We start from the raw sequence: 26,809 nt of genomic DNA, 5'->3' as shown, positions 1-26,809 counted from the left end.
AGGGGCCCTTGTAGAATTCACATTGGAATAGGATTCTGGGTGGGTGTTTTTCATTTTAACCAGGGGCTGGATTTTCAGTTGATGCCTGCAGATGTACATGCACAAATTCACATGCCTGACTTCGAAAATCTGATCTTAAACACACAGCAGGTGAGTGAATGATGTAGGGGACTGAAGAAAACTTCATTATTCACCTAAAAATACCAAAAAAAAACATGACTTGAGAGGTGCCTGTCACCAGGCTTTAGCAGAGGTCAAGGGCTGATGTAATTGTCACCTTTTGAATTCGGTAGTGTTATGTCACTAAACACAGACCCAGCAGTTAATCCTTGAAATCATTAGAAGTTCAAAGCTGCACTTCATTTTTTCTGTTTTTGTTTCTCTCTCCCTTTTCAGAAGGAAATTTATTTTTTGTCTTACTGGGTTTTTATTCTGAAGACACTGTAGAGCAATTCCTGACTTAAATTTTAGGTCTGTTGTAGAATTACAGGTAACAGAGGAGTTAAATGTGTGGTGAGAAGAGTTGTTTGATAATGCCACTACTGTCAGCTTTCTGGTTTCCTGTATTTACAATATGCAGAAGAAAATAACTCGGTGATCAATTTTTCAATTCCATCGCAAAATAAATACTAAAAAATGTGCCTTGCATTGTCTCTGAATTTAACATTCAATGTAAATTTTTTTCCCCCTATTTATATCACTTAAAATTTCTCAGGAGTCTTGTCTTCTTACAGGTTTAGGTAAAATTTTTATTGACAGATTCTTGGTTCTGAGGAGAAAGTCTATAGTATTCAAAACCAAACAAAGAGAGGTTTTCTGAAATCAGAAAGTTTTATTTTGAAAAGGACCAGAAAAAGATTTGCCATTTATATTTTCTGCATTTTTTTTTTCAAATTATTGACCAAGTCTGTTCTAAAAGAAGAAAAAATTTTTTTCTTGAAAACTGTCAAAAAAAGTCCCCCCGATTCTATTTTGGGCATTCCATTTATGATGAAAAATAATATAGAACAAATTCTGAATTTTTTAAATTTCATAACAGAAAACTAAAGAGAAAAGGCAAAAGTAAAATGTATTTTGCAAGATGGAGCATTTGAAACCAAATTTTCATCTGTCTTTGTGGAAATAACTTATTTTTCACTAAAATGCAGTGATAGATAGCCAAGGCATCTGGTCTTCAGCAGCACCTGGGATATTATTGGGCGAACCTACAAATGTGGGGCTTGCAGCTAAGACTAAAGGGGAAACAACAGGGAAAATTCCTTTTTTGGTAGACTAAAAGCAGTGAACAACCACCCAGATTGTTAAGCCACACGTAGACTGAACATGAGTAGAGGGGAAATATAAAAATGCTAAAAACCACTTGGGCTAAACGGTGTCAGTGTCAATGTGAGTTGTCTCCTTCTGAAGCCCCTTATGTTGATAAGCCCTGCCTATAAACCTCCATCACTATAATGCTGATCTTTTTAAATGTCTAGGCACAGGGTGAAATCCTGGCTTTGCTGACATCTTTGATCTGAACTGGGTTGGGTCCAACCCAAATGAAAGCAGAAGCCTTGCTGACAAACAGCCAGTGGTCAAAGGGAGGCCCAGTCACTGAGTTCATCAGTCCCTTGCAATATATTCAACAAAGGTCAATAAGGTGGAAGGTCTTGGATTTAGTTCACTTGGAAGATAAGCATGCCAGGCTGAAACAAGACTCCAGAGAAATCAAGGGACAGCATTATTTGGATGTTTGCTGTATGGCTTGTAGGCAAATTAAAAAAATTTCCTTTATCCACATTTATCCAAAGTAGAAGGATATGACCTCTGTGGGAAGAAGCCACAGAAACAATATCTGTGCACCTGCCTACAGACCTATGGAAGCATTTTCAAAACAGACATTTTGGAAAGAGGCAGCTACTGCTAAACTATTATTGTTTCCATGTAGATATTTATATAAATCCTCTTCTTGTAAAATGCTACATACCCTGCTTAGCCTTGCATTTAGGCAGAAGAAGCACAACTTCAGCCTCTGTAAATAAAATTTTAAACGGTGGTGGCTTAGGAATATGGGCTTAATAGATGCATCTGCATATGAATTATCTATTAATTGTAAAATCATTAGATTAAAAGGATAATAACTTTTTTTTACTGACTTTTAAACATTTTCTGCTTGATTGTTTTCCTTTAGTAAAATCTAAAAATGCAGTCTGAATAATAGCCACAACCCTATCCTATCCATCAATTGCACCTGCTAATTTAAGACCGAATCATTTGAACACAGTGGGATAACACACACTGTAACACAATGTATGCCAGTGCACACACATGTGTTTATCCCTACATGCCTTCTTTAATTTTCTTCCTGAGACCAGCACGCTTTGGAATGATATTTTAATTTATTATTATGAAAGGAATGGCAACTGGTTTTTAATGGTTACAGAATGGTGACTCACAACACTGTCCCAGATGCTGTCACCGTCGCTATGAGAGCAGATTTGCAACATCTTGTCATGGGCACACATCAGTGCTCATGCCTGCTGCCTTCATCCCAGAGGACAGCCTAACACCTGCTGCTGGCAGCGTGCCGGCCCTTCGGGGAACAAATGTTCCATTGCTGCTGGGTGATAGGACAGGACAGACTCGAGATTCCAAGTGAACTGGCTAAAGGCACCCTAGGGCTCAGTGCACCCACCCCAGCACCCAGATGGTTGCTGTTTCTGTAGGAATATTACAGAGTGAGTGGTGTGCCTGTAGCTGTCCCCTATAAATAATGGAAAAGAGAAAAAAAATCAACAGCACCCCGGATGATAAGATTGTCAGCATTTGCTGTTGTTTCTTATGAAAAAACCCCCAATAATATTTTTCCAATCAGCATTATACTGATGGAGTATATTGTGCCTACTATATTCATCTAAAGAACTTAGAAGAGTCTGTAAAATATAATGTTTTAATAGGAAAATACAAGCACAAATCCACTTCTGCACTTCTGGAAGGATTATATGCTTTTTTTTTTTTTTTTTTTTTTTTTCTGCAGAATATTCTTAACCTTAGGCAATTTAAAAATCCTAGACAAAATAGACATGATTTTTATATTTCACATAATGTTCAGCTGCCATACCTTTATGTTTCCAGGGGTAATATATTTAGATGTAAGAATAAAACAAACAAAAAAAGAGTAAATACTTTTTTTGTTTGGTGGGTTTTTTTTGTGTCTTTTAAATGTATTTTTCAGTGCACCTATCCTATAGTTTTAAGAATAAAGAATACTGCGCACTAGCTCTGGGGCACCCAAATTTCTCGCTGAGGTCAAGGAGAGCTAAAAAGATCCTGGCTTAGAATAAGAAGCTCAGTGCAATTCAGGATCAGGTCTCTTGGACTGCATGTAATGTGTTTCTTTCCATTTATTCCCACTCCACTTCCAGTGGGGTGATAATAGCAGCGTTACAATGTCTTTGCTTCATGTGGATTGAATAGCAAGCTAATAAAGATGAGGGTGGTGCTTTTTTCAGCTGTTATACTCAAATTTCAAATAAGACCATTTTTATTCTCTGTTTTTGAAAAGGCTTTTTGTCCACATTATTCCCCAAAGCTTAGATCAAAACCATGTCATGTGTCTGAGGGAGGTACAGTCCAGGACACAGTGCATTAGTATTTCAGCTACTGTAATATAGTTTTGATACTCCTTTACATTTCAGCTTTTTCACGGGAATTTACTCCCATGAAAATGAAATACCTTAAAAATAAAAAGATTGATCATATATTTAGAGAAGGATGGCTTGATCAGAAGCCACTAGATTGTTGCAGTTTAACTCTGTGTGGTTTAAATCAATGTGCAGTGGAGGTGATATTTCACATTCCCTGCAGTGCGCTGCACTTCTCTGCAAAAAAATCAATCAAATCTACATCACAATGCACTGAGCAACACTGAACTGCCAACAGGAGAATTCTGGATGGCTTTCACTGGTTAAAATTTCCAAATTTCCCCCTTTTACTCTTGTTAGTTTAATGGCTGGGGTATATCCATAATTGTTAGGAAAAAGCATATCATACACACGGTCCCCAAACTCTATGTAGTTCTTTGAACACATATTCCTATGTTATTCTTTCTGATGATCTCTAAATGGAGTTCCCAGGTAATGCCAATTTACAATAACCTCTCTGCTTGTGATCCCACTAGTTGCCCTGGGCAAATCTCATTGTTTTTCTTTGTCCCCTGGCTGCTTCTGTAAAATTATGCTAATAATAGCCACACCAGAGAGATGCTGGGTAAATTCGTGTGCCTGCAGAGGACTTTGAAGATGAAAAGGCTTATTTAAATGTTACATATTGCCACAAGTATTATTATTAAAGCTTAAGAGTGCATTCTGCCCTTGAACGGACACACTCAGCTGCTGCTGTCCCCACTGTCTGTGTTTGCACATGCAATGGGGCAAAGCTGTACAGATCTAGAGACTGTAAGTTCAGCAAGTCAGCTTTGCTGGAGCAAAGACAGGGTTTTTGTGCAGATGGCAGGCATGCAAATTTGGTATGATCACAATTTAGAGGTGCTTGTAAAGCATTTGCGTCGGATGAACTCTTTGCTGTTTCTATTTCTACAATGCTATTAACTACAGGGAGAGAGAATAGAGGGGAAGAGAAGGAAAAATACTTACCATAAACTTCTGGATAAATCTCCTAATCAAAACTGAGCAAAGCTAGGGCAGTCCTGGTGACAAAAACCAGGTTGTGATTCCAAGGTCAGACTGAGCTCTCATGTCACATTTGGGTCATGATGCATGAATTGTCTGCAAGGTTTCTTTGTAACCTGTCAAGTGTCCTGGGTCATAATGCAGGAAATGAGCTCCAAAGGTCTGATGAATCTTAAAGTGTCTTTGCAATCCAGAATTTCTGTTTGTAATCAGAATTCTGTTGTAATCAGAATTTCTGGTCAACCATTGCACTCTGCTCTGACACTGTTAAAACTATCTTGTTCACTGTCCTGCAGATAGTGTTTACAGAGGATTTACAAACTAATCTTTCTGACTGTGCCATGTCACTCTTGTGGAATTCAATTGCAGTTCTACAGTCACACTGCCTTTTATTAACATGCCAGTGTAATGACAGTGAAATTTGGCCTAATAATAAGAAACTTAGCCTTGTTCTCAAATAAAAATCAAAGGAGACTCCCTAAATAGATTGTCATAGTCCACTCTTCAATGTAGGCTCCTTTGTTTAAGTTCCCTTTTTTCTGGTTTAATCAAAATGCTTGAAAAATAAAGATAATCTGAATTCAGAAAAAGATAAAGAACACTGCTGATACTGTTGTTTTAAAGACTGTCGGCAAAGAGCAGAGATGCTCCTTTTACCAGCAGAAGCAGGTAAAGGCATTTATTGCTTTATGTTCAGATCATTCTGAGAAGCGAGCAGAAATGAGACTGATTCATGCAAGAACCAGGGTTTCAGAAGTCAAATAAACAAGTTCCTGCAGTTAATGGTACCTTCCAATACACTTCTTAAGCTCAAGAACAAGTAAATCACGAACAGGAGATATATGCATCTTCAAAATCCAACCACCCAGAACTGTTGTGTGTTTTTTAATAAAAAGATCAAAAGTGGCTTAGAGTTTTGAGTACTTAACATTACTGTTAGAGAGTTTGGAATTAAGATAAGGGAAGTCAGAGAGTGTGGGCCAAGCTGACTGACAGAGCAAGCTACTGTCTGGGCAGCTGCCTAAATGCTAAAAGGTCTCTCCTTCCCTTTTAAACTTAAGACAAAAACTGGGGTAAAAGAAAATCTTTCATTAAAGTTCTGTTGCCCTGGATAACCAAGGACAGATTCTGGGTGGTCTCCATAAAGTTTCTTTTTAACTTGATAGCCAAACTCATGGGTATTCCAACAGTTGTAGGGGATGAAATAACACTGAATTAATTCATTTTTAAAAATAAAAGGAATGAAAGGAACAGCTAGATGTCTATACAACCACCGTTGAAATCATCACTATTGGGCTTGTCTGTATGTTCTGTGAAATTCCATGTGTTCACATGGTCTGGCCCTCCTTCAGGCTAAACAACTGATTTTGGTAACTTCACTGGAGCACAGCAGGTCACTTGGGAGTGTTCAGGAAGGTTATTAAGGTTATTTAGTGGTAAAATACATGCCCTGCTCACCTGGGTTCTTAAAAAAGTCTTGTCATCTGCCACCTCCAAATCATGTTCTCCTGTACTGTAGGAACCCCATGCACAAGATATAAATATTTTAAGATTACAGTTGCTAAAATCATTGATGTAATTGGCTATCTTATATGAGGTTACCAAATAAGTAAAATATTTGTCAAAATGGTAAACAAGAAATCTTTGCAATCAAGAGGGAATTTTGGATGCTCTTCTTGCTCCGTGTGGCTTTGTAGCAAAAGGCTGCAAAGAACAGTGAGCCTTGATCTGCTGAACCTGAGGTTATGTCACAGTCACCTTTAATTAGAGTCAACACATTTGGAAATAGGGAGAGCCAAATTCTGACATCACCTTTTTGATTTTACCATTACACAAATAGCCATAAAATAATAAAATCATGGTCTTATCTAGAAGTGCACTCTCAGGTAAATGAAAAGGGGCAATGAACACAAGGTAAATTAACATAACCAAGAAGAAAGAAGGAAGTATCTATCGGAACATCTTAATATAAAATTTGAGTTAAGAGACAGTTACATTTTTAAGAATCATAAAGTACCTTTAATGAGGGACATGGACATCCTCAGAAAATAGTTTTAATTTGTAAATTCTATTTAAGGGAAGAATTTATATTCTCTTGCAATCAAATTTCCAACTGCTCACATTCTGGCTTGGTTTTCCCAGATGTTCCTTCTCAGCTTGTCAAAGAAGTGAGGTAAATTTCTGTAGTTTGCAGGTGTGAAGTTGCAAATACATAATTTCATTTTCATAGATAAAATTCAATAAGGAGAAATGAGATTCTTGGAAGATAAATGTAGTTATTTGCATTCCTATCACCTCTTTCTTACTTATATTAATAGCAATAAAAATCAAGGAAGAGGTGTGAGGTAGATTGATGGTTTTGCAAAATATAATTTCTAAATAGAATCACACATGTATCCAAGAATACAAATGCTAATTAGACAGAAAATTAATTCTGCATTCACCTGCACAGACATTAAAAACCTTCATGTGGCCAATAATGAGTGTCCCATGGCTTAAGATAGCTTAAGGACACTTCACAGCCCACTCAGTCTTCAGCCAGGAGAAGTCTGGGAAAAATCACTATCTCATTGTGGAAAGATTACAGTCAGGAAAACGAAATCAAGGCAAGCCAGGATATCATTAAATATTTTTTTTTGTTCTAGATGACAGTCAAAGTAAGAAATACCAAGTAATTAAACAGGCATTAAACCTGATTAATTAAACAAATAATTATTTGTCCTCTGAGAAGTGCTTGAGGCACATTGGTGGCCTCTTGGCTCCCCTCACTGTGCCTGCTGCAAGAACAGCTAAAGGACTTCAGCTTTTGAGACAAGGCCATTTCATTCACTAAAAGTGGTTTGATTTTTTGTGTGTTTGGTTGGTTGCTTTCTATTTTACAAAAGCAATATTTTTTATTAAAACTCCTAGCATTTAGAGCAAGGGGAAATTAGGTGCTAAATTTAGCACTGTAGTACTTTTCCAATGTACCACTGTAGTACTTTTCCTTGAGAGACCATTGCTTACTCAAAGATGTAATTCCTATCTCCAGCTTTTCCCTTGCCTCAAATGTCACATGTTTAAGGCTTCCACCTTCAGTTTTGTACCATGATCATCATTCCAGATCCTGGATACCTTCCAACAGTGGCTATTCTGGATGCAAGGACAGGTCACATATTGTTTGTTCCCTTGTTCTCAGGACAAGGGAATTATTTGGTAAAGGAAGCATTTGAAGAGGATTGGATAGGGCTTAAGTATACATTGAGAAACATTATTTTCATTGCAAAGGCTTATGGAATGTTTTTTGTCTTTTTTTTCCTTCTTTCTTTTCTGCCAGAAAAGACTGCTGTGGAAATTCTGGTTATCACTGTTTATAAGAACATAAATAAGCCTTCCTGCATGTTAGATTCATCTATCAATCTAACATACTCCCTACTAAAGGAGTCAGAAGTGAATTCCAGGGCCACTTCCCTTGTAAAATCATTCTGGCTTTCAACAATCAGTAGTTTAAGGATTCAGGACTGCAGCTGGATCATCTAGTTAATGGATATCAGTCATTATATTCCCCATAATATAAATTTGTTTAACTATTTTTTTGTGCCATCAGATTTATTATTCTCCAGATCAGTGCCAGGGCTTCAGATTGGATCATTGAGAGAGTACACCATACATTATTTATATTCAAAATATTTAATGTCTGCCTCAACAATATAGCTTTACTTGTTCTAAGATTATATATGAGGTTGATATTGCTGCTTGAATAAACATACACTGGCAAGTTAATAAAAACAACATTTTAACCGCTTGAGTGCAATGTTCCAGTGACCCATAAGATCAGTTCTAGGCTCTTTGCAGTCCTAAGCTCAGCATGAGTTTAACCTTCATCCATGGGTCCACAGCAGCCATTGAACAACTGAAGAAGTCCCCTAAAAGAAGAGAGCAAAAAATGCAAATATCAATTTAAATGACTGCATGAAAAAAGCAAAAATTTGCTGTTAAACTACAGCAGGTTGAAATGAGAGCTGAGAATGACAGAGAGGGCAGGTACTGACCTCCATACTAAAAGATGTACAACAAAGGCATTTGCTCTAAGTTCTCATGGAAAGCCTTTTAGACAAATTAATTAAGCAATAAGACATGACAGGGTGTGAATCGCTTGGTAATGATTTACGCCTATTGTGTTGTTAGGCAGAAGGCCAAAGGCCGAGTGCTGTCAAATCACCTAGGTGTAAATTATCATTTGATAATTTGAGCCCTGGAGTGCGTTACTGTAATTAGAAGGTGTTCTATCATAAGTTTTTTACTTCATTCAATTTTTTTTTTTTATTCTCAGCTCCATTTTGATACTTAGAATGCTATCATTAAAAACGAAACCTTTTCTTGCAAGATTATTTCAGACAACTACTAGCCTGAGAGACTTTACACAAACCCTGTCATATACCACAATGCATAGCAGATAAGTCAATGCAGGCATGTAATCACTGTAATTTAATCACCATGCCTTCATTCATAAAGCCAGTTACAGACAAAGGGAGGTATTAGGGTTGTAGGGGAATGTGCAATCAAAATTAGTCGGAAGTTAGGTGCAGAGTCAATGAAGAGGAATAAGGCAGCTGCAATTTCTCTTTTCAAATTAAATAGCACAAAAAGATGGAGAGATAATAACATGAATTCTTCCAAGTTCCAGCATCCAGACAGCTGCAGAAACCACAAGAAATCCACTCCAAAGCTTGAGTATTGAAACTGAGAGAAGTAAAGTCTAGCAAGGGCTGTTCAGTGCAAAGAATTGAACACCATCTCTAACTCTGGAAATTCATACAATGCAGTTTACTGGGACAAGGTTATCACTGCCTGCTTGTCTACTTGTTCTTCTGTGTTTCTGGAGATGGGATATTTAAGTAGCAGGATCTCCAATTTGATCCAATTTGCCATTCATAGGTACTTAGGGTCATTAATTACATGTACTGAGCAGAAGAAAGGTATTTTCAAGTCTGGCAGAGAAATGGCTGTCATGACAGTCTCTTTTTGCCTCTTGTCTCACCTTTGGCTCTAACATAGGGAAAAATATTTTATCAAATCCAGCTATTGTTTCCTAAACATTAACCAAGATCACACCTATATGCAATAGAACATCCCTAATGTTCTTGCATGACTTCATGACAGCAGCCTTCACTGCAGAATTCCTAACACTGGAACAATTCCCACTGAGAAGAAGCAGTCCCACGATGGCAGTACCAGGGTGAAATGTTAAGGTCAATCAAGTGAACATCTTTCTGAGCATTAGACACACTCAGAAAAAGAAAATTTTATTACTGGTCAGCCATGATTTCAAAACCTGTTTACAAGAAACTGTCTTGTAAGTGATATTTCTGAAAAATTATAGGTCTTACAATTATTTGTGGCTTATGCTCCTTTTTTTTTTTTTTTTTTTTTTGGTCAAGATTCTTTTTGCATCTATTTTTTTCCATACATTTTTGTGTTGTCACAAAAGCTGCCACACATCCACATTGCATTTATTTAATCAGAAGGATTCAGATAGCATGATACTTGGTTTTACTGTCTGTCTAGTATATTATTAGTAGGTTAGGGTTTGGAAAAGTGACAGAGAAACAGATGTTGGGATTATTTTATGTAGCTTGAATACCATAATGATATACAGTTGTCAGAAGCATCTATTTTCTTATTTTAGGAAAATGATTATTTTATGGAGGAAATGGCTCGACTTTTTATAACCCAGAGGGGAGAGGGAAATAAAATGAAGGACCTGAGGAAAATATCTAAGGAAGGAGTGATGAATGTTTAGTCTGTGCCTAAAAGTTTATGCAGAACATGTGCAATTTATGAAATTGTTCTAAGGGAATAATCCTGGCTGTGCCTGTTTCCCTCACAGATACATATTTAACGAAATAAGGTAAAATAAATCTATGGTCTCATGATTTGCATGTCCTTGGTTTGCTGTAAAGCATGATGGGAAGGAGACACGATATTTGTTAGATGCAGCCTAATAATGTAACATGCAGAGGTTACTCCCTTTCTCAGAAGGAAACAGAAGGCTTGGAAATGAAGATTTTGGACATGCTTGGCATGGCTTCATTCCCTTTTTGCTATGCTTATCCATCACCGTGGGGAAAATGATCTAGCTGGTGTGCAAAGGACAAAGGTCAAAAAAACTTCATTTTTTTTCCTACATTTAGTGTCTTAGTTTTGGACTTATAGATATGAAATAATAAGACCAAGTTTTCTTTTAGCTGCTCATGAGTTTGCTTGCTTTCTTTTCTGGCCACCTGCTCAAATGACATTTTTAGGAAGAAACTGAGGGACAGTGGAAATATTATGAAAAGGACATAGCTCCCACAGCCTTGGTGCATACCTTTAGGAATGAATATCCATTTCTACCTTTCTTTACCTCTAATTCCTCTTTTCCTGCCTATTTCCCCACTTCATGTTAATACCAGATGTGGAAAGAATTCAATATCTGGTAAGACAATTACATATAGTTCCCATCACTATAATTAAAGTCTAAATAGTGCAGGCACTCAGCTATTTCTGGAGGTGAAATAAGTCTCAAAAATTAGTTCCTTGAGCAGTGAGCAAGCCAATATCTGTATATTTTTCATTGAGCATTCAGAGTAGGCATGGATACCTCTACCACAGACATCTGTGGAAACACTCTGGGGGCAAAAAATCGAGAAAACAGAGTTGTGTGTGGATTGGTGTGGCTCTGAGTCCAAAGTGGGGAGAAACTTCCCTGCATGTACACGCACATTCTCATGCAGACACACGTGCACAGAGAGAGATGTTCTGTGACTTCTGAAATCTCTTATTTAACAAAATAGAGAAGATGAATTATGAGTCTTCAAAAAGCACATGAAATTGGGGATGAATAGAGTAACTGCACAGGATGATATAGTCAAGTAAATCCTTAGGAAATTTGTGAAGATCTTTATTATTAATATCAAATATTCTCTTTTCTTGTTAAAGGCATAAATCTCTGTAATGAAATAGAGTTCATCACCTCTGGATTTATATTCTTAGCAGGGGTTTAGATATTTATGGATGCCTCCCAAAAAATCTAAGAGGTAATAAAGAAGTAGTGATCTAATAAAGTCAACAGGTAGTTGATGCAACATTTGAATTTAGGCTTCACTATGTAATTATAAGGTTTCAGCATATAATATACAGAACTGCCTCTGGACATTCATCAGAAGTGTCTCCTTGTGATTTACTTACCTAGCCATTCGTTTCTATCTAGTATTACTCAATTCATAGGCAACTGGGAAAGGAGGTATCTGTTAGTAAAACTATTTTCATTAAGATATTTAAGAAGAAGAACATGCATTTTTTCCATGAAGTTTTAATCAAAAAAGCACTGTTCATCATACTTTAAAGCAACAATGGTTATTGCCAGTATTACCATAAGATTATTAGATTAATCACCGATCATATTATATATTCTTTCTTCTCTCTCCTTTTATTTACTTTAAAATATTAATTTCATGGGTGTTATTGATGGTGAAGAACAAAGAAAAGAAAGTCAGCTGAGTCTCCACTGCTCCAGTGCTCCGATTCTGTTTTCACAGGAGCAAGTTTTTATTATTCGGCTATGCCCAGCCATTTTTTGAAGTGAAAAAAAAAAAAAAAAAAAAAAAAAAAAAAAAAAAGTAGATATTAGCAAAAGATTTAGACAAAAATTCTGGATCAAAATATTCTTTGTCCTGGGGAACTCTCATTTAAATTCTGTACATCTTTGTCACAGCCTAGTCCCAGGCTCTGAATTCAAATTAATCCAGGATATTGAAGTAACTGTGATCTGAGCCTTAACTTTGGAATTATTGTCTATCTTGGTAACATCCAGTGACTCCGTAGCATCCAAGTGCTACTATAAGTGACCAGCTTGGAAATGCAAACAGAATCTTTCAAGGTCTGTCAGGAAAGCTTCTAGGATTTGCAAATCATTATTACATAAGGCAAACCAGAAAAAGTGTGTATTTGAAATATTTGAGAAGTGTTTGTGTAGCTTTATGTGATTAAACTGCACACCAAAAGAATGAGAAAAAATTACCTGTCGAAGATAGTAGACAGGGACTAAAGCTACAGAGGAATGAACTGGGATCACTTCAAACAGATTATTTTATCCTTAAGGTAGATGTGTAGGAGAACTGTATTCCAAGATTATTCTTTTCCTTGGAGAGCTAACCAGAGTAATGTGATAGTCTTTACAGCCATCAGTTTAACATATCCAGGATCAGTAATTTAGCATTTTTATATATTGAACAGATCTGCACTGGGAAACGCTAACGACAGCAAGCAGCATGATACAGATTGTTCTGTAGCTTTGACCTACAAGTACATTTTATAGCTGAGCTGGTGTCAGGATTCTGTCTGGCTGCTGCACCAGCCTCAAAACACAGCCCAGCTCCCTTGTACTACTTGCAAGCAATTCAGACGCAGAATATTTTGGGGATCGTAAATGAGCAACATCTATTCCCAGGGTAAGGCAAGTCTATTTCACAAGTTACTTTATGGACCATATGGTTATACTTGGTTACGTTCAGTCACATAACATCACATAAAGCAACTTAATCCAGTATATTCAGATCCATGCAATGCAAATGGAGCATCATTTCCAAGCTTTAAAGGAGCCTTGTCTTTTCCCCTAGGGAACATCGTGTAGACCATAGTTTTAAATCAAACTTCTCATAAACTTTTAACACTCAAGTCTTTACAGAAATCATGTCATCTTCCAACTTGGTGTGATGCAACTTATTATCTGTATGTCTGAGCATAATAAAAAAGGCACTCTGGTGTTCTACTAAAATTATGCTGAAAATAGAAAATGAGATTGCAACCAGTAAAGAGGAGAAGTCAGGAATGCTTCAGAATTTTAGTACAGTCCTTGCCAAAACCAGCAAAACATCCCTGAGGCCTTCTTATCCAGTGTGCTGAGCTGAAGCCTTCTGGAAATAGCAGGCTTAAAGGCTGCTAAGCCAGACACTTTCTTAGATAATTTCAAGGCTTATAACCAGGACATTTTAGTACTATACAGGGAAATACTTCTCAGCCTCAAATGTGGCAGATATTGGATGTAATTATGGGGTGAGCAAGACAGAAAGCATTGCTCAAGAGGCAAGGAAGGAGTTAAGCATTATGCACTCAAAGGTAAGATTCCATCCCAGGCTAACAGCCCTCCAGCACAACTTCCCATTGTTCACAGGTCTGGTGAGTTCCTGGGTAAAGTACTTTTTTGGCTGTTGATGTCAGGAATGCTATCACTTTTGTGATATAATTTGGTTTTCTGTGTAATTACACCCCGGCAAAAGCATATTTCTAATAGCACAGCTAAGATTTTCTGTTTAGAATGCTCTGTTTAAATTGTTGATTTTCTGCTGGAATGCTGTATTTGGTTACATTCCACCCTCATTCTAGAGCTCCCTGTACATCCCAGAGCACAATAGCATCATTATGCACTACCTTGGCCTCCAGGTCATGAACTACAATTATCTCTTTTCATGGCAACAATCTTTATAACCTAGAAACTACTCCCAGGGACAACATTATAAAGAAGGATTGGCATATGCATAAATAAAGATGAATAGATATTGGCACTCCTCAGGGCTTTTGCCATTGATTATGGAATGTTGATTAATGCCATAATCACTACCTCCCCTCGAAAGCGATAGCGGCATTTTGTTCTGGCTTCACTTTTCTGTCTTCACATCTGCTGCTTTCTCTCCAGTCCCTGGCTCTTGTCACCCATCTGATTCATCCTCATAGCACGATGACAAAAGTCACAATGTTTGGTTGCCAGCGAGAAAATTTCAGAGGAACAATTTTGAATCTGATTGTTCTCGACTAACATGCTGCTCCAACGGATTATAGCACTTTTATATGCAGTTGCTTTTTGCTAGGTCCATCTGTCTGCACTCCAAGCTGTGCTCCTAAGAGTTGACATTTCAGGCAGTTCTGATTCTGTTTTCTCTCATTCAGTTTCAGTTTTTAAGAACAGAAATCCAGTCAGGATTGTTATTTGGGGAGCAGTAAGCAAAAATCATGATTATTATTAGCGCTTTTCAAGCTATTAACCACAATGCTTTGTATTTACCTGACATTAGGTTAAAAAAAATACCTACAACTCATCTAAAAAGCAGATGAGTAAATAGCACCTGCACTGCATGTAAGTAACTCAAATCCAGAAATCAGATATTCTGTAATCCACAGGAGGAGCTTATCCAACCTAACAGCTACTCCCAAAGCAGTAATTACTACAATATTCCCCAACCTCATTAGACCAATTATTTGAAAGTTCATCTTTACTTCATATAGAATGCTCACCTGCATTAACAGGTAATTAATGACTCCTGAGATGCAGCTGCATTTTAACAGACTGGTCTCACAGACTTCACAGAACATTACCAGAATCATGAGCAATGGAGATTGCTTTGCAGGAAGAGGCTACACTAGAAATGTATGTCAGAGTCAAATAATTAATTTACATGCATTGTCATTTTATGCAACATATGTTCATTTTTTAAATACTTGCCTTGCCAGAAGCTAAGGAACCAGCCATAAAGATAAACTAAAGCAGACAATGTCTGATAAAGTTTAGAGAAAAAATTGCTCCTAGTCGTACTGCACTGGTCTAGATGTCCTCCTGCAGATTTAAAATAGATGGTCACATCATGTTGATTAGGTTAGTCCAAACACGCTAGATGAAAATTACTTGGTTTTGGTATCAGGGAAGTCTTCTGGTTGCATGAGAAGAAAATGCCTGAGGGGAGTTTGTTAGCCAACACCAGAAGAGGTTTTGTCTATAGGAATCTTTAGAGAAGCCTATGCATGTCTATATATTTTGTGTATCTGGTTTATGTGGGACAAGTAGAAAAAAATAACTTTGGTTCCTTTGGTCCCTCTGCTGTGGGCCAGGTGTCCAAAAAAAATTGCATTATCCCTAAATGCCACAGGTTCACTCTCACAATACAGAAGCTCAGAGCAAGAAGGGAGTAAAATACATACGTAAGTGGCATAAAAAGTATATCAAAGCCAAGAAAAATTAAACTGAAAGTTTGTTCAGTTGTACAGGACAGAGTAGAGAAAGCTGGACACATGGTTTTCCAAATAATAACATTTAAAGATTAGAATTTCATTTTCTACGTCAGAAGATTGAACTTTTTTTTGTTTTGTAAAAATAAAATCATGGTATTTATTAGCAGCTAATAAAAGAATTAACAATGTCTTTAAGAGACAGGGAATTTCCTGAAAGAAGTAGAGGTTGCACAGATACTGTTTCCTTTTATTCAGGAGCTGGCAGAAGAAAGAAAAGATGTTGCAATCCAGCAGTTCTCTAAAGATACCTGGGTGAGCAGTTGCTACTCTGCTGGTCCTAGCCACAGTAATGTGGCATGTGGATAATGAATTCAACTTTTAAATTTTCTTTTTCCAAAAAGCTTGTAGACCTGTGTCAATGTACTGGCTGTATGAAGTGGCCCATTGCTGTCAGCCCCCAGAATGCTGAAGCCAGTTTCTTTCTAAGATGGGAATTCTACCTCCACAAAATTTGCTCAAAGATTTGGCTGCATGAACATTCAGGGGAAAAGGAACAGAGAAACAACAAAAAAACCAAGCAAAAATCCTAAGGTGTGTTTAATTATGTGTTAGCACAGGGAATTAGTCACACTGAACAGGACTCACATAGGGTGGATGTAGAGCAAATCTCTTTAACATTTGCTCCTGCAATCCAGAGGGGTCAGTGAACAACAAATGTGTTCTCTCCATGGTAAAATGAGAGCAGCAGAATGGAATGATGAGTAATATTCTACTTTCTGTACAAAGTACAGAAACAGAGTAACTGCTTTGAACAGTTCCTCAAAAACTGTAAAATAATGAACCATTTATTTGGATATATGGAAGGGGTGAAATGCAGAAAAGGATCTGCACAGCAGGAACAACTTTGTCCAGTACAGCATGATATGCTCCCAACATTTGACAAATGAGCCAGGAGCTGCTCTGCCCTCATGCCTTTCCATTTTTATAACTGCAAATCCGTGGTGAATACAGTTTTATGTAGAAGGAACTGCCTCTTGGAGATACAAAATTACTTCAACACCAACCTAGTTTATTACCCACTCCTGTGCTGATTTACACCCAAACCAAACTCCAGTTCCCAGCAATGTCTGCTGTCCCTTTAAAGAATTCAGGTATAATGCTTGAAGTTCATTGACTCTTTATCTGTTGCATGATCTTCACTGAAAAAAACAACATCTGAACAGAGCAGACTTGAATACATTTATGCCTGTGGAAAATCAGGAATTCCTCCCCTATTCCTGGATAAAAGCAGAAAATAATTATATCCCTGCTTTTCAGGCTGTCTCTTATGGACACGTAACATCTAAAAGGAGCCCAGAGTATTCCCATTCAGCCTGGTGACAGACTACGTAGGTAGGCTGGAACTAAACTGAGCCCTGTCTGTCTGTCTGTGTGGCAGCAGAGGTGACAGGAGAACACCATTTGCAGTGAGGCAGCCAAAGAGCAACGACAGCAGGGATGATGGTAGTTGCAAAGTGCCAGCAGACTCAGCTTTGGAACAGATTTGCCAAGACTGCTGCACCATGTGATGACACAGATTCCATGCTGAATGCACAGTGACATGGAAAATGTCTCCTAGTGGTGTTCAGGCATCACCAGTTAACTCCTTTAATAGCTGCTCTCCCCTGACTTTGTCCTGTTTCACCAGCTGTTGTGCATCTCCTGTTCAGGAGGAGACACTGGCGCAGTGGAAGAATCATTAGGGAAATGCAACAACATATGGATGTGAGAGGGAGGTTCAATAATGAGTTTCTGTGTGTCTGTGTTCAGTACATGCACAGGGAGCTCCATCTCATTTACTTGAGCTTGATTTGCTGTTTGTTTGTATCTTTCTGTACCAAGGAGCCCCTGGAAGCACTGAACATTCTGGAGGTTACAAGAATAAATCACCAAGCATAGGGTCAGTTCAACTGGGCAATGCAAACTAAGTCTAGAGTGGAGAAAAATCTTGTTTAGTGAAAAGGCAGTTCAGCAATCCAGCTAAATATCCTTCACTCCTGGTTGTCTTCCAGGGCTGAAGACATTGACCTGGTGCCACTATGATCTATGACTGCTGAACAGCCCCTTGCAGTTTGTGGGGTCCAGCAAGAACTACCTTGGGAAGCCTCAAGAGCAGAGACTTGAAATAACCTATTCCATGAGAATTAGAGCTGATGAAGCCTGAGCTTCTGTGTGAATTTATGTCTTAGTGTAAGTTTTTGAATGCAGGGTCAAATTGAGGTTTTTGGAATGCTAGGTAGGAGAAATTCTCTGAGGATTCTCTGAGATCTAATAGTATCAGCTTTGTGAGAAATGCTTCCTTAGAGTATACATAAGTTCATTCAATGGGTCAGCTCCTCTAAATACTGATTTTTACCCAACCTGGATAAGCTTAGCTGTCCTTAGGATATGTTAACAAAATATTAAAGGTCACAATGCATTGAGATAGCATGTGCCCCCAAAACCCATGCCCTCAGGAGCCTCATTCTGCAAGTCTTGCTTCTGTATGAAAGGTAGTTAAAATAAATTAATATTTTTTTCACATTTTCCCATCTGGTTTTGCCTGGCTGGTCAACAGCCTGGCTGTAGCATGTGAATCCTGGCACTCTTTGCTCTGCCGGTCATGAAATCCTCAGGAAGGTATTGGGGCAATGAAGACTGACAAAGTGATTGCACAGTCTTTTGCCTTTCCTAGAACCTGTGGCATGTTCAGTGTCTCCAGGTGCCCTGGGGCTAAATTCCTAAGTTTTAGAGGTTTTTTGATCTCTTAAGTTCACACATCCAAGCAGCTAACAATTTATTAGGGTCACACTTAATTAAAGGCTTTTAACAGTTTATTAGCATTTCTTCCAAGCTTTCAGTTTATGACTGAGATAAGGATGTGTTCCTACATTCTACCTCACACCTGCCTATTATGTGTTTCATTATTAAAAGCTTTTATTCGTTAAATCTCCCATGAGATCCATACCTTAGAGAGTAACTCAAATCAGGCAGTCACAACCTGTCCAATTTCATGTTTCATAAGAAGGAAGCTTTAGGATTCCATCTGGCATAGTAAAAAATCACCAGATACACCACCATAATAATACATTGGAAAAATAATTGTTAAAATTCTTTTTCTCTGTGCTGGGGGCCACTCACTCAACTCTCCTGTTGCCCAGAGAAACTGTGGCTGCCCCATCCCTGGAAGTGTCCAAGGCCAGGTTGGCTGGGGCTTGGAGCAACCTGATTTAGTGCCTAGCACTCCTGCCCATGGTAGGGGCATTGGAACTGGATGATCTTTAAGGTCCCTTCCACCTCAAACCATTGTATGATTCAAATCACCAATCTTTAGAAACGAGACCCAGAGTGGAAGAGCCCAAAGTGACTGTGATTGTTCTCTATCGATTTGGCCAGAAATTGTGGAAAGAAGGATAAAAAGAGACAGAAGAAAGCAAATTGGGTCATTCTGAGAAAGGAGATTATGATATGATGATTGTAATAGATTCCCCAGCCTGCACATTTTTCAACAACTCTTTTGTTTTAGGCTTATCTGCATTCAGATCACATTAATTCAAAGGGCAGTGGATCCGATTTTCTGTTGCCCAGCACTTTGTATAACATTTGCCTCTTCTCCAAATGAAGGCAAAAATGGATGTAAAATGCTGATCAGAATCTGGGCTTTGTTTTCATCTCCCATTAGTTTAGCAGAAATGCCTCTGTATACTTATTTTTCCTCAGTTACCCTTGCGTGACAGCAGTGGAACAAAATGACCTTCTTTTGTCCTTGCTCTACTTACATATAGCTTATGTTCTTATCAAACCAACCCCAAGCCCGTTCTTTGCCTGTAACTGCAGGTCAAAACATCAATTTTGGCAATTCGGCTGCCCCCTCTGCCATTTGGAAGGAGCAAGGTGGAGACAGCTGGCAGTTAGGGGAGCACTAGGAAGCATATGGTAGCTCTGTGCAGTGTTGTCCAAGGGCTCATAGGACAATCACTCACTTGCTTCAGTGATTTCCAAAATGTACATCTATTTTTTGGGTCTTTTCTCACAAACCCCCAGGATAGCCATTGTTTCAGCAAAGGTCATTTTAGGAGAAACTCCATATTTTGATATTATTTGGCTCTTTCCAGGCAAGAAAATATCTTAAAAAATTATCCTGATACCATAAATGACCACAGAGAAAATAGAGTGGCAGATAAATAAAGGTAACTGGGTAGAGACTGGGGCAACAAAATATTAGAAGAGACCATCCTAAATTTAAGAAATTATGCAGCTGGGCATTTGCAACTTGTGTTTTTTAGCATGGCAGCTGGTTGGAGAGTTAAGAAAATATGTGGCCATGCAATGTTGGCTGAGATCCTGCCTGATCTTGAGAGTTAAACACAGCCAGGCCCTGTAGTGTTGGATGGGAAACGGCCAAGGAAAATCCAGTGATTCAGTAAGTGGCATCCTTCCTGCACGATTACAGCAACCCAAGTGCCAGCATGGTGCTCGGGGATAGCTTTGTTGGTGGCAGTGATATTTTAATATGAGATGTAACTTGTTGAAGGATCTAGTGATGATTTGCACAAAGATAAGGAAGTTTTAATAATCACTGCCTTGAAATTCCATTTTCTGCTTTCTGTTTCATAGAGCTTTCTTCCTGTTTTATTCTGATGATTGATCATGATCATCACTACAATAAAAGTAGATTCTTCCAAGGAGGTGGCTGCATTTTTATAAATTCTGTTTGTGTGTACTGCCTCCAGAACGTGTACAGCATTTGGTGAGGTGTAGGACCAGAAGTTTGTGCCTGTATAGAGATGTTTTAAATACTCTCCAGCAGTAGAAAATACTTATTTTATATATATATATATACTTAATACTTCGGGAAGCTTGTAATAATTTCTCTCCCTTTACCACTGTTGTTGATTTCAGCTTCAGAGCTACAATTGTGCTTTTGATGCAACTGCACTTTGTAAACCAGATCAGTGTGCTGGTTTGGACAAAAAAAAAAAAAAAAGAAAAAAACTCTAAAAGCAGACATTGTTCACCTTCTATAAATTCTGATGAAGTGCAGCCCTACAATCAGTTCCTAAAGCACAACTGTGGAGGCAGCAAATCCCAATGCAGACCTAGATGAGGGGGAGCAAGGAGGCAGGAAACACCTTCATGTGGTTTTTACACCAGAAGAAACAGTCTGACACATTTTTACCAGTGCCAGAAGAGTAATGCCTATTTTAAGTTTTGAAGTTTACCTACTAGACATCAATATCCAATCTTTGTGCAGTTAAATTTATGTTATATAAGGAAAAGTTTGGAGTTTATAAAGGATATACAAAATGTTTTCAATCCTTGGGTTACAATTCTGTACTGTAATACTATATTTAATGCACTAGTAGGAGTGGCTAGATTAACATTTTTGCAGAGGTCAAGCTGTAATTTTTATTTTTTACTTCACAATTTCCATTTGAAATAAGATTCCATGACACACCTAAATGATTATACACAAGAGTCTATTCTAATAGTAGTAGGCTCATAAAAAATAACAAGACCAAATGATAACTGTCTCCTGACCCATACATGTATTTACAATAGAAGTACTTTAATAAAGGTAGCTACATCCTCTAGATCCCCAGACCTTTACTTGAACTCTTCTGTAGCATAATTGACAGACAGAATTAGAGTGTATATTAAGACCTGGAACTGAACTTTTTCCATAGGCTTAGCTTCACTTACATCACTCGTAATATTAGAAAGAATCTGTGACAATCATATTAAAATGATGCCACCCTGACACAGATTAACAGAGTATGCAATTATATTTAAATGCTGTAATTGGAACTTGATGTTAAGTGCCTACTGTCACTTCTCAATTCCCCTCAAGGCAAGTAAACCACTTCTTCCTTTGCTCTCTGAATTTAATGCCATATTCTGTACACAGTAAGAGCTGGTATTTCATCAAGAGCATTTTGTTTGCCTCAAATGCTGTGAAAACACAGGCCTTGTGAACACTGCAGGATATAAATCCATCCTGGAAAACGACTCTGTTAAAAAAAATTAAAAAGGCATTTTGCCATTTCATGCTTATGGGGACAACCTGGGTCTTTGCATTTGATTAGTTTCTTCACCTGAAAGCCATTTCCAGCTCAGTCTTTTGTAGACAGCATATTAGGTGTAAAGATCCTGAAGGCAGGCCCAAGTGAGCCTTATCTTTTTAAAGTTGAATCTTTTTAAAGCCCAGGGATGCACCCAGGTGTTTCTGAGGGCCTCACCTTGGTGGCAGATCAGCTTTTGCTTCTGGTGGCCCATGACAAGGGAGAGCTCTGTGGCATCTTCTTGGCAGAGGAGGAACTGCAAATGGGGTGGGTGGGAAAAAGAGAACTGTTGTTAATGATTCTAAAGTAAGATTTTATGGGAAATGTTTAGAAAAATAATGATGGGAATGTCTTGCATAGCTTTTGGGAAATATCCTCCTCTGAGTGCTTCCTCAGTTCTCCGTGAATGTGGCAGTGCTGCCTGTTGGTCATCAGTCAGTTTTTTATGTGTTTTCCTAGATTTAGTCAGAATTGTGTGTACCCCAGGCTTTGGTATGATTCCTTATTTGGATTGTGCTAGTTAACACCTAATATGTCTAGCTGTGTAAAGAGCAAAGTGTTGAAGTTTGGATGAGAGTCTTGCCCTTCTCATGGTCCCAAACTGACTGAAGCTGGACTTTTATTTTTCTAGCACAGCCAGGAACAGCACTGCTTTTCCTTCATGTCTGTTGCCAAAATGACTTAGACTTGAACTCTCCCAAGGATGGGAATGTGATTTTGTGTAGTCTCCATACTGGAGCAGTCCTGGCGATCTCAGCTAATAGGTGTGATAGCCCAGCATATGTTACATTGGTAATGCAGAAATCTGTAGTGTTGACTCTTGCTCATTGGAAACTTAATCTAAGGCAAGTAAGTCCTTTCTCAAACCTAGCAGTTAAATAGTATCCATTTGGAGGTGCTTTGAGAAAGGCTGACCAGAAAGGGTAGGAAGGAAAACGTAGGATTTTTTAAATTGTTATGACTGACTGTAGCTTTACTGTGGAAATTGGTGTTATCCAGACTGGGGTGCAATTAGATACGCGTTCTTAGTGGTGTTGCTTTTCTACATACCGTACTTGCACTAATTCTACACGATGTCTACAGGCCTGTGGATGTTTTCAAAGCAGTGACTATAAAGCTCTACATTGATGGCTTTGATAAATGCATAGGGGACTCAAATCTGAGTCTGGGCATTGATCTGCATTGTACAAAAATCCCTCTATTAATCCGTTTCCATTTTCTCTCTTGAAACCATGTATTTTTCTCTGAGCATTGAACTAGAAACCAGCACACCCAGATGCTACAGAAGGCCTTTGGCTCCTTCACAAAATTTGGTCTTAAATAATGTTTTTGCAGTGTGGCAAGTGCTAGAACCCCACATGGTGACCTACATGGCGTTGGCTAGAGCTTTTCTTGTGAATCTAATCCAACAAAAGCAGCTGTCTCTAAACCAGTAGAGCTGCAAAAGCACTCATTTTTTAGCACTGTGGCCATTCTTCAGGGTACTGGGAATAAATGTGAATATTTCAAATGGGGTGCAACACTCTCAGTAAGACCCTAGCATGCACATTTTCCTGTAAAATTATTTTTTTGTGAATTTTTTGTTTGTGGTTTTGTTATGCCTTCACACTATATTTACACACACGCTGCTTACTGCTTAAAGTGGTGGAAGGTAAAAATGTGACTGAAAACTCTCTTAAATAGAGTTCATGCTGCATCTGATTGGCATTATTGTATGTTTATAGCCCCATTAGAGAATAATAAATACAATGGAAAGATTGATATGAAAACACAAAATTCCTGCTGATTCCAAATCTGTATGTTCTCACCATGCCTTTGTGTCAAGGCAAGTGTTCAATTTACAGGGAGCCCAAGAATCCTTCAGTCATCCCATGTAAAAACTTCCTTTTATTTTGTTGGAGTCCTACAGCATTGTTAATTCAAGGGTTTTTTCCAAGTACTTTGAGCATTATCCTAGAACAATAATTCACTATTGTTTGATCAGAGTTTGTGGCATTGGCTGCTGCTTTCTCAGCCACCATAGCAAGATTCTGTAGATCAGGTCCTGCCCTACATTATCTGAGCCACAGTCTCCATTATTAAGAAAACTGAGGATATTTCAAGGCTATGCACTTGTTAATCTACTTTGTTAATTAAATTCTTTCTCTCAGGATTCCCTGTAAAATATGTAGAGTAAGATTCTGGCCCCATTCAAGCCAGTGGCAAAACTCCCATTGATTTCAATGATCTGAGACTTCATCCTTAAATCCAGACTGGAAGAGATACAGGCCAACAGGCTGCAAAAATACTAATAGAGTCATTTTCAATTCAGTGCTGTGATTAAGGCTTATATTTTGGAAGTGAGAAGTTTAATCCCAATAGTAGGCGACAATACATCTCTCTAAGGAACCAGTGGAAGTGCTGGTGAGGCTTAGAGGTTGTGACAGGCCTGCTGTCCTAATTAATAACTTGTCAATCTCAGGATGGAGTTAGGCTATTTCATCAGCCCAGGACTCCAACCTGGGGATATGCAAAGGAGGGTTAAATGAAGCTCTGCTATAGCTTAAAATATCACAAAGTTTGGGGGGGATTGAAGGATCTGGATTAAACTTCTGATGTGCAGTGATACTTCATTAACTTCAGGATGTATTTCTAGCAAACAGCATCATAGTATAAAATAAACTGGAGTTTCATAATTTTCCTCCATGCTACCGAAGATACACCCAAATGAATGGTTATATCTCAAAGTATTTTGTATTTAGTAAAAGAAAAAAATCTTCCAGGGTTTTAGTGATTGGGAGGATAAAAGTGCAGATTTCCTAAAAGCTCTGTAGTGTTGGGAAAAGTATCAGGGACAACAAAAAGAAGATGAAAACACAGCATAAAAGCATAAAATAATTGCATGACTTCTGAGAAAATAAAACCAGTATTTGAATACAGTGACCTAAAAAAGAAACAATAGCAACTGGCCAAATTTTTGCATCCATTTAGTTCCAACATTTTCCTTGTCTGACCCTGACAGCCTCAGAGGGTTATTTTTTCATGCCTTTACAAGGAGATGGAAGCAATTGGAAATGAAAGCACAAAAAGATGTGCCAAAAAAAGTAGGACCCACTAAGACTTTTGAGCCTGCAATCCCTATATCCTTTTCCAACCTTCGAAAAAACGAAATGCAACAAATTTGCAGGACTGCCTGCATACAGATAGTTTTCCATATCCCATTTGAAAAGTATACTTGGTATTCAATGGCTTTTTGGGAGACAATATTCATCAGTCAGCTGAAGTACACTGCTTTGAATCATGAATATCTCTGCAGCCAGTGAATAATTTAAAATATTGAAGAAGTCTCCCTGCTATAGCCATGTGCTCATTCGCCTCTACAACACATGGATCTGTAAGTCCTGGGACACCAGTTAGCTATCCCAAATCCACCATCCCTGGTAGTCACTGGATTCCTTTGAGGAAGCAAACTTGGATTAATTGTCTCATACTAGCCGGCAGCCAGAAGGGGGGGATGACAGCAAGGTTGTTAAAGACTTAGAGGGCCAAATTATTCTTAATTCCACTAATCACCTCTAGCATGAATAGAGAGGTTTTGCTACCCATTCTATTGACTGGGGAAAGCGGAATTACAATTAGAAGTGAGGTATGAATGGAAATAAGGGAAGAGAAGGCTTGAAAACCTTGGGAGGATACAAGGATATTGATTTTGGGAGAGTGTAAGTTCTGCCTGTCTCCAAGGGGAGCAAGAAAGGTGTCTGTGTGGAGGAGTTTGCATTGAAGGACTGTGTGTTGTGTAAACAGATCATGTTATGTTCACCTTGTCATTGGCACTTGTCAGGCCTGATGGTTATAATATCACCTGTACTCCTATAAATTTAATTTATTTTTCCATCCAGGCTACTACATGTCATTTCTGTATTCACCAGCAAGGTGTAAGGGGAATAAAAAGTCAAGTGCATTTAGTCAATTAGAGTTAGGTTCAAGAACCTATGAAATTCAGGGAAAATATTGTATATACATGAAGAGTTTTGTGACTGGCAAGTGCTTCTTCCTCTTCCTACTGACATTTTGGATTACTGACTGTTTTACAGCTCATTGTTTTTCAGCTGAGATTTTCTGTGTTATGTTGGTAAAATCATAGTGTTTGATAATAAAGTTGGGAAGGAACAGTAGCTTAGCATGGGATTTACCTAATACTTAAAGTGGTTATTGGTAAACAGATGTTGCTACTAAGTGCTTAAATTAGATAATAAATGGTACCTATCTCATGAATTCCTTCCCTCCATTTACTCTGGTGTGCAGTCTGGGACTCTTTTTTCTGCTTTTAAGATGTTTTAGGGATGCAATTTGCTTGTGAATCTTGCACAACTGTCACTGGTTCAATACAGGCTTAAAGGGATTAATTCTTTTCTAGAGGGTCCCAAGTGGATTTTTTATTAACCTTTTGGGTAATAAACATTTATCTCATTTTTACAGCAGCATTTAACACTATCTATTTATGGCCAAATATCTCTAAATCCATTACATGAGCTGAAAATGCACCTGCTTCAGAAAAAACCTCTCTGGAGAACCTGGAGTAGGCACTGATAATTGTAAACAAAACAAAACAAGAGCCCATAAAATAAAAATTAAAGTATTACCTTGAGTATCATGTCTTACAGAATGGCTGCTTTGAACAAAAACCTAATTGTTATCATAGCATGTCTATTAAAAAAAAAAAAAGAATTAAGAGGATTGATGGAGTGTGTGTGAAATTGAGGTGGGTTCTTGTGTGCCCAAGTCACAAGAGCAGCATCTGGGATGTTGTATGTATATTGAGAGCATGACACTATGATCTATGAGCCCACCCTCTGCCTTGGTGCTTATAAATTTATAGCCTCCAAAACTGTTTTGAAAGCTCTGTATGAAGAAATAATAATGTAGGCTAGACGTAGAAGCAACCCAGGTAAATCCCACATTTGCTGCTGTCTCTTCTCCTTAAAACCCTGGAGAATCAACACAGGTTTTACAGGGGTAAGGATGAGAAAGGAATGGCAGAAAATACTACCTGCCATC

At 38.1% G+C, this 26,809-nt stretch overlaps 1 long non-coding RNA gene across 1 annotated transcript in view; it reads right to left on the bottom strand.

Annotated features, from left to right (window-relative positions):
* Window positions 1-3,202: 3,202 nt before the first annotated feature.
* LOC121470361 (uncharacterized) overlaps window positions 3,203-26,809 on the bottom strand; it is a 60,320-nt gene continuing 36,713 nt past the window's right edge. The window contains exons 3-4 of the long non-coding RNA XR_012057084.1: window positions 21,950-22,028; window positions 3,203-8,575 (exon numbers count right to left, since the gene is read on the bottom strand). This is a non-coding gene — a long non-coding RNA (uncharacterized lncRNA). The remainder of the gene's footprint in view (window positions 8,576-21,949; window positions 22,029-26,809) is intronic.

The sequence above is a fragment of the Taeniopygia guttata genome, chromosome 8 (genome assembly GCF_048771995.1).
Source record: "Taeniopygia guttata chromosome 8, bTaeGut7.mat, whole genome shotgun sequence".
Lineage (NCBI taxonomy): Eukaryota > Metazoa > Chordata > Aves > Passeriformes > Estrildidae > Taeniopygia > Taeniopygia guttata.
This window is presented reverse-complemented; position numbering and strand designations above follow the sequence as displayed.